The sequence below is a fragment of the Rattus norvegicus genome, chromosome 5, assembly GCF_036323735.1.
Source record: "Rattus norvegicus strain BN/NHsdMcwi chromosome 5, GRCr8, whole genome shotgun sequence".
Taxonomy (NCBI): Eukaryota; Metazoa; Chordata; class Mammalia; order Rodentia; family Muridae; genus Rattus; species Rattus norvegicus.
Genome location: NC_086023.1, coordinates 8,278,200 through 8,286,417, shown reverse-complemented (window position 1 = coordinate 8,286,417; position 8,218 = coordinate 8,278,200). Strand labels below are relative to the sequence as shown.

General features: G+C 49.2%; 1 long non-coding RNA gene across 1 annotated transcript; it reads left to right on the top strand.

The window, feature by feature from the left end:
• The first annotated feature begins 227 nt into the window (after positions 1-227).
• On the top strand, positions 228-4,778 carry LOC134486909 (uncharacterized). The gene is made up of 2 exons (XR_010066466.1): positions 228-2,141; positions 2,213-4,778. It is a non-coding gene; the product is annotated as an uncharacterized LOC134486909 (long non-coding RNA).
• The last annotated feature ends 3,440 nt before the right edge of the window (positions 4,779-8,218 follow it).

Genomic DNA, 8,218 nt, shown 5'->3' with positions numbered 1-8,218 from the left:
TCTGCAGCACACACCCTTGGCACACCTGACAATGACAGATGATAATGTAAGCAACCGCCACGCCCCTGTCTCGCAGGCCTGCAGAATTGCCTGTACAGTAACAGGGTTAGGGCTAAGGGCACCACGTTTGAAATCTAACATCCTGTATCTTGTGTTTCCTTAAATCTGGGAAGACATAGTACATGTACCACAAACAACATCGATGGTTTACACTCAAGAATGGCTGTTCCCTTGGGAACATTTGGCAGTATCTAGAAACAAAGAGTTGTAACTAGTGAAGCCTGTGTTACTACTGCTAAATACCCCATAACCTATAGTCTCAGCCATGATGAGGCTGAACAAGCTTGTCAGAGATAATCTAAGTCAGTGGTTCTCAACCTACCCCTTTCGGAGTGTAATGATTCCTTTATAGGGATCACATATCAGATATTTACATTACAATTCATAACAAGTAGCAACAAAAATGATTTTATAGTTGGGATCACCATAGCATGAGGAACTATATTAAAGGGTCACAGCATTAAGAAGGTTGAGAACCGGGGCTGGGGATTTAGCTCATTGGTAGAGCGCTTACCTAGGAAGCGCAAGGCCCTGAGTTCGGTCCCCAGCTCCGAAAAAAAGAACCAAAAAAAAAAAAGAAGGTTGAGAACCACTGGCCCAAGCAGCCTCTCTGGGCTAGGCTGTAGAGGGTACTAAACCTTCCTCTTAGTGTGTCCTTTTAGAGTTTTTTTTTTGCTTTTGGGACCCAGTCAGTATGCAAAGAAAAACCCAGGCACACAAAGAATCAAAGACCTGAATCATACCTCTTGCAGAAGCCCAAACCACCAACCAGTAACAATTTACCCCGACATGTGAGTATATCACCTTGGAATCAGACCTCCCAACTCTCAGTTAAGTCACGTCCCCTTATACATGCAGCAGAGATTAGCCACCTCCTCAGAGGCTGGGCAATGCAGATTCGTAAGACAAATGAATGGGCTTTCTCTACAAAGTTTGTAAATGGTCTGTTCCACAAACAATGGAAAACTGCCATCTATCACCTATCCAGCTAGTTATCCACCTATCTATCCTTTCTCATTAATTACAGTGAGAATTAAAATTACCTGTTTAAATGGTGTTGCAATGTTGATAAAACATTCAAGTACTACATAATATTTCCTACATTGACTGTGTCCTAAAGAGAACAGGTTAGGAGCAGCAATCAACCCTTCCTGGATACTTGTGAGTCACAGGTATCAGTGGTTACCTACAGAGTCAACTGCGACTCTGTCCTGGAGAGCACCTGCAGTTCTTAAGTCGATAAAAATCACACTCTAAAAATACTGGCATTTTAAATCACACAGCAAGACCATCAAAGAGAGTAATTATCTGAAAGACCCCAGCGTAGCAGCAGTAACGCCATTTTGCAAGGCTGTACTTAAGATGACTGGTTCAGGGAAAGGTTAGAACACTGAGTACACAGCGGCTGCCAAGCAGGATGTGTTTGGTTGAAGGCCTGGCAACAGGACGACTTCGGTTGAGCACCTGACAATGAAAAAAAAGCCCCGAGAGAGGTCCCACACCCTGGTGGGGGGCCGAGTCAGTCGTTATGTTCCAAGAAGGTAGCTAAGAAACTTGCCCCCGGGCTGAACCCTTGGGGGGCCGAGTCAGCCGTTATGTTTCAGGAAGGTAGCTAGGAAACTTGCCCCCGGGCTAAACCCTTGCCATATTAGAATCCACCAATTATATCCCTGTAACCATGCATCTGCTTCTGTATGCTTGCTTCTGCTCCCCAAAATCCTATAAAAGCCCATCCTTGGTTCCGTGGGGTGCGCCAGTCCCCCGAGTGACTGAAGCGCCCGCAGGTGCCTGTGCCTGTGTATCCCGACAATAAACCAAATCCTCTTGCTGATTGCATCCTGTGGTGTCTCGGTCTGGTCTTTGGAGTTGGAGGGTCTCCATCCCGAGGGAAAGTTCTCCCTGAGAGCTTTTCATTTGGTGCGTTGGCCGGGAAAGGAGATCCTCCACCCAGGGACCACCGACCACCCACTGGGAGGTAAGCCGGCCGGCGTCTGTCTGTCTGTCTGATTTTGTCTCGTTCTGCCTTATTCTGTCTGTTCTGTGAGCACTCAGCCAGGTCTGTTCTGTGAGCGCTCAGCCAGGTCTGTTCTGTGAGCGCTCAGCCGGGTCTGTTCTGTGAGCGCTCAGCCAGTTTCTGTGAGCGCTCAGCCAGGTTGTTTGGAATTTGGGCGGGACGAAGAAGGAGCTGACGAGCTCGGACTTCTCGCCCCGCAGCCCTGGAAGACGTTCCAAGGGTGTTGGGGCCCGACTTTTCGGGGCCCAATCTGGGAGAGGAGAAAGATCCGGACTAACGGCACCTCTGTCTGTATTTTTGGCTTTCAGAGGGCCCCGGACCTTTGCCACCTCCATCTGACTTTTTGCTTTCAGTTTGGTACCAAAGCCGTGCAGCACGCCTGTCTGTTGTTTGTTTGACTGTTGGTGTTGTTTGTTTTCTCTGTGTTCTAATCTTCCTTAGAACTAACATGGGACAGTCCCTAACAACGCCCCTAAGTCTCACTCTTGATCATTAGAAAGACGTCCACGACCGGGCACACAACCAGTCCGTCGAGGTTAAAAAAAAAAAAGGAAAAGGGCAGACTCTCTACACATCCGAGTGGCCCACTTTCGGAGCGGGATGGCCAGTGAATGGCACATTTAATAAGATCATTATTTTACAGGTTAAAGATCGGGTCGTCCATGGACATCCTGACCAGGTTTCTTATATTATCACTTGAGAGAGTCTCGCCTTAACCCCCCCCCCCGGGCGGAACCCTTCGTGGACCCAAATTGGCCTCCCCTCAACCCCCAGTCTGTCCCCTCTGCCCCGCCCGGTCCGCCGGCCACGTCTTCCTCTCTCTACCTTTGTGAAATCAGAGCCTTCTAAGAAACCTGTCCTCCCGGCAGACCCAAACTCCCCTCTCATAGATCTTCTCTCTGACAGGCCCGGCTAAAACAGAGGAGGCAGAGCCGCCGGCCAGATCAGTTGCCGGGCCACAGTCTGATAAGGGTTTCTCCCCTGTCGCAGGGAGATTGCGCAATAAGCGCGAGGTGATGCCAGATTCAACCTCCCAGGCTTTCCCACTTAGACAGGGAACCGGTGGCCAGACCCAATACTGGCCGTTTTCAGCAGCTGACATTTACAATTGGAAACAACACAACCCTTCTTTCTCCAAAGATCCGGTGGCACTCACCGACCTAATAGAATCTGTTTTACTTACCCACCAGCCTACTTGGGATGACTGCCAACAGCTCTTACAGTCCCTCTTAACCTCAAAAAAACAAAAAAACAAAAAAACAAAGAGTGTTCCTAGAGGCCAGAAAGCATGTTCTGGGAGATGATGGGCGTCCCACCCAGCTGCCTGAGGACCAAACTGGGATTTTAATACAGCTGAAGGTAAGGGACACCTACGCCTTTATCGCCAGTTGCTTCTAGCGGGTCTCCGAGGGGCTATACGACGCCCTACTAATTTGGCTCAGGTAAAACAGGTATTACAGGAAGCAGGGGAAAACTCCCTCCACCTTTCTAGAGAGACTTAAGGAGGCCTACCGTATGTACACTCCCTATGACCCAGATGACCCAGGACAAATGACGAGTGTCTCTATGTCCTTCATCTGGCAGGCTGCTCCAGATATCAGGACTAAGTTACAGAGGTTAGAAAATTTGCAGGGCTATACATTACAGGATTTACTTAAAGAAGCTAAAAAGATTTTTAATAAGAGAGAGATAAAAAAAGAAACAAAGAATTGAGTCGAATCTTGGCCGCCGTAGTTCAGGGCCAAAAAAGGAAGGGAGATAGGGGGGAGCTCGAAAGGGGCTGAAGCTGGATAAAGATCAATGTGGCTATTACAAAGAGAAAGGGCACTGGGCCAGAGAGTGCCCCAAGAAGCCTGGCGGACCCCGAAAGCCTCGACCACGAACCTCCCTCTTGGCTCTAGATAAAGATTAGGGAGGTCAGGGCCAGGAGCCCCCCCCCCCTGAGCCCAGGGTAACGCTTAAGTTGGGGGGCAGCCGGTTACTTTCCTGGTAGACACAGGAGCCCAGCATTCAGTCCTCACTCAAGCTTCAGGACAACTCAGCGACCGGACGGCCTGGGTACAAAGAGCTACTGGTGAGAAACAATACCGATGGACTACGGACCGCCGGGTTCAGCTGGCTACTGGTAAGGTGACCCATTCCTTCTTACATGTTCCGGACTGCCCGTACCCTCTGCTGGGCCGTGACCTGCTCACCAAACTAAATTCATTTTGAGGAAGGAGGGGCCCAAATAACTGGCCCCCACGGAACTCCCCTTCAAGTTCTAACCCTACAACTAGAGGATGAATATAGACTATATGAACCGGGACAGGACAAGCCACAATCCCTAGAAATAGACACTTGGGTCACGAATTTTCCACTGGCTTGGGCAGAGACTGGTGGGATGGGGTTGGCGCTCCAACAGCCCCCCTTAATTATACAGTTAAAGGCCACTACAACTCCAGTCTCCATAAAACAATACCCCCTGTCACATGAAGCTTATCAAGGTATAAGGCCTCACATTACGAGGCTTCTAGATCAAGGCATCCTAATCCCCTGCCGGTCGCCTTAGAATACGCCTCTTCTGCCTGTAAGAAACCTGGCACTGGAGATTATAGGCCAGTACAAGACTTGAGAAAGGTCAACAAGAGGATAGAAGATATTCATCTGACTGTTCCAAACCCTTACAATTTGCTCCTGACTTTAGGGTTCAACATCCCACCCTCATACTCCTGCAAACCTTTTGAACTGTTCATCGATGAGAAACAGGGGTATGCTAAAGGGGTCCTAACACAAAGGTTGGGACCCTGGAAACGCCCTGTGGCCTACCTGTCTAAGAAATTGGACCCTGTGGCCTCCGGCTGGCCACCGTGCCTAAGGATGGTGGCTGCTATTGCTGTCCTGATCAAGGACACTGGAAAATTGACTTTGGGACAGCCACTCACCATCCTAACACCCCACGCAGTGGAGGCCTTGGTAAAGCAGCCCCCAGACCGCTGGCTCTCTAATTCTCGCACCAAGCCTTGTTACTGGATGCAGAACGGGTTCAGTTTGGGCCCGTAGTCGCCCTCAATCCTGCCACCTTGCTTCCTCTACCAGAGGAGGCAAAACAGCATGACTGCCTACAAATCCTCGCAGAAGTACATGGAACCAGGCCGGACCTATCGGACCAGCCTCTTCAGAATGCTGACCACACATGGTACACGGATGACAACAGCTTCTTGGCAGAGGGAGAGTGAAAGGCTGGAGCTGCGGTCACTACGGAGGACAAAGTGATTTGGGCGAAAGCCCTGCCTGCTGGTACCTCCACACAACGGGCTGAACTCATCGCCTTGACTCAGGCGTTCAAGATGACAAAAGGTAAGAGGCTAAATATATATACAGACAGCCGTTATGCCTTTGCCACGGCACACATCCACGGGGAGATCTACCGGAGGCGGGAGCTGCTCACATCTAAGGGTAAAGATATTAAAAATAAGGCTAAAATTCTGGCCCTCTTAGAAGCCCTATTCTTGCCCAAAAGACTGAATATTATGTATTGTCCAGGACACCAGAAAGGGCACAACCCAGAGGCACAAAGAAACCGGCTGGCCGATGCCACGGCATGAAAAGCGGCCATGAGCAAACAAATCTTGCCCTTAAATAGCCCAGACCAACCCACGCCCCCACCAGTGGGACAAACCAGTTGGGTTTATGCCCATGAGGACATAGAGCTCCTAGAAAAAATGGGGGCCATCTACCACCCTCAACTAAAACAGTGGGTCTAATTGATCTCCTTTTTACATAAATTAACCCATTTGGGGTTTAAGAAGATAAAAACCTTACTAGATCGGGAAGAGATAAATCTGTGTTTTTTTTTTTAAATCGGGACAAAGCGATACAAAAGGTGACTGAGAGTTACAAAGCGTGCGCTCAGGTTAACCCGGAAAGGACCATGATTAGACAAGGAGTTCGTCCTAGGGGACACCGTCCCGACATCCATTGAGAAATTGATTTTACTGAAATTAAACCAGGTATATATGGATACAAGTATCTCCTAGTGTTTGTAGACACCTTCTCAGGATGGGTCAAAGCCTTCCCCACGAAACACGAGACTACAAAAATGGTCACCAAGAAGCTCCTCGAGAAAATCTTTCCCAGGTATGACATGCCTCAAGCGTTGGGGTCGGACAACGGGCCCGCTTTCGTCTCCCAAGTAAGTCAGTTGGTGGCCAAATTGCTGGGGATTGATTAAAAATTACATTGTGCCTATAAACCCCAGAGTTCAGGTCAGGTAGAACACATAAATAGAACAATTAAGGAGACTTTATCCAAACTAACGCTTGCAACTGGCTCAAAGGATTGGGTGGCCCTCCTTCCCCTAGTTCTATATCGGGCCCGGAATACCCCGGGCCCCCATGGTCTAACTCCTTTTGAAATAATATATGGAACACCACCCCCATTTGTCCATTTCTTTGATTCAAACATTGCTGATTTTGCTGACAGCCCTTCTCTGAGGGCCCATTTACAGGCCCTACAGATTGTGCAGAGAGACGTCTGGAGACCTTTGGCCACTGCTTACCAGGACAAGCTTGAGCATCCGGTGGTGTCACACCCGTTCCAGATTGGAGACACCGTGTGGGTGCACAGACACCAGACCAAGAATCTCGAGCCACGGTGAAAAGGACCCTACACCGTCCTCCTGACTACCCCGACCGCCCCAAAGGTAGACGGAGTCTCGGCTTAGATCCACGCACCACACGTCAAGGCAGTCTGGTCTGAGGAATTGACTAATCACAACACTACACCCCAGACATGGAGAGTTCAGCGCATTCCAAACCCCTTAAAGTTAAAACTCCTACGTGGCTCCTCCTAGCCCTTTTGTGGCCTAGAGTCAGTGGGGGAATAAGCCCCCACCAGACAGAAATTTCTTGACCAAGTCGAGTGAAAGATTTCACTCAAAGTTAACAAAAAAAAAAAATGGGGGAATGAAAGACCCCAGCTTAGCAGCAGTAACGCCATTTTGCAAGGCTGTACTTAAGATGACTGGTTCAGGGAAAGGTTAGAACACTGAGTACACAGCGGCTGCCAAGCAGGATGTGTTTGGTTGAAGGCCTGGCAACAGGACGACTTCGGTTGAGCACCTGACAATGAAAAAAAAGCCCCGAGAGAGGTCCCACACCCTGGTGGGGGGCCGAGTCAGTCGTTATGTTCCAAGAAGGTAGCTAAGAAACTTGCCCCCGGGCTGAACCCTTGGGGGGGCCGAGTCAGCCGTTATGTTTCAGGAAGGTAGCTAGGAAACTTGCCCCCGGGCTAAACCCTTGCCATATTAGAATCCACCAATTATATCCCTGTAACCATGCATCTGCTTCTGTATGCTTGCTTCTGCTCCCCAAAATCCTATAAAAGCCCATCCTTGGTTCCGTGGGGTGCGCCAGTCCCCCGAGTGACTGAAGCGCCCGCAGGTGCCTGTGCCTGTGTATCCCGACAATAAACCAAATCCTCTTGCTGATTGCATCCTGTGGTGTCTCGGTCTGGTCTTTGGAGTTGGAGGGTCTCCATCCCGAGGGAAAGTTCTCCCTGAGAGCTTTTCATATCAACCCTTCATCAACCTTCTTGAATAAAGCTCAAACACATACAGCAGGATAAGAATATTGTTTTAAAGAATGACTAGAGAGTAAGAGGAAATGAGGAGAGAACAGCTCCACTATCTTCTTCCAAAGATGCCCTCCAACTGCCTAAAGATCTCCCACTGAGTACTCTCCTGAAGGCTCCTCCGGGAATGTCACACGGGGACTAAGTCTTTGCCATATGGACTCTGGGGAAATACTTAAGACACCAAATACAAGCCAGGCGTGGTGGCTTATGTCTATAACCCCGCAATTAGGAGACAGAGGCAGGAGGATCACTGTAACTTTAAAGTCAGTCTTGTCCATATATTGAGTTCCAGGCCAGCCAGAGATACATATCAAGTCACAGGACTAGAGATACAGGTTGAGGGGGAAATGTCTGTTTTGCATGTTTGAGACCAAGGTTTGCTTGGAGGTGGGAGATCAAAGACAAAGACAGAGAGGTAAGAGGAAGAAAGGCAAGCAGGAAAAGGGGTGGGGGGGAAGGAAGGTAAAGGAGGGTAGGGTGGTCAAGATTATAGATAAGCAGATGGGTAGTTAGATAATAGAGACAGAC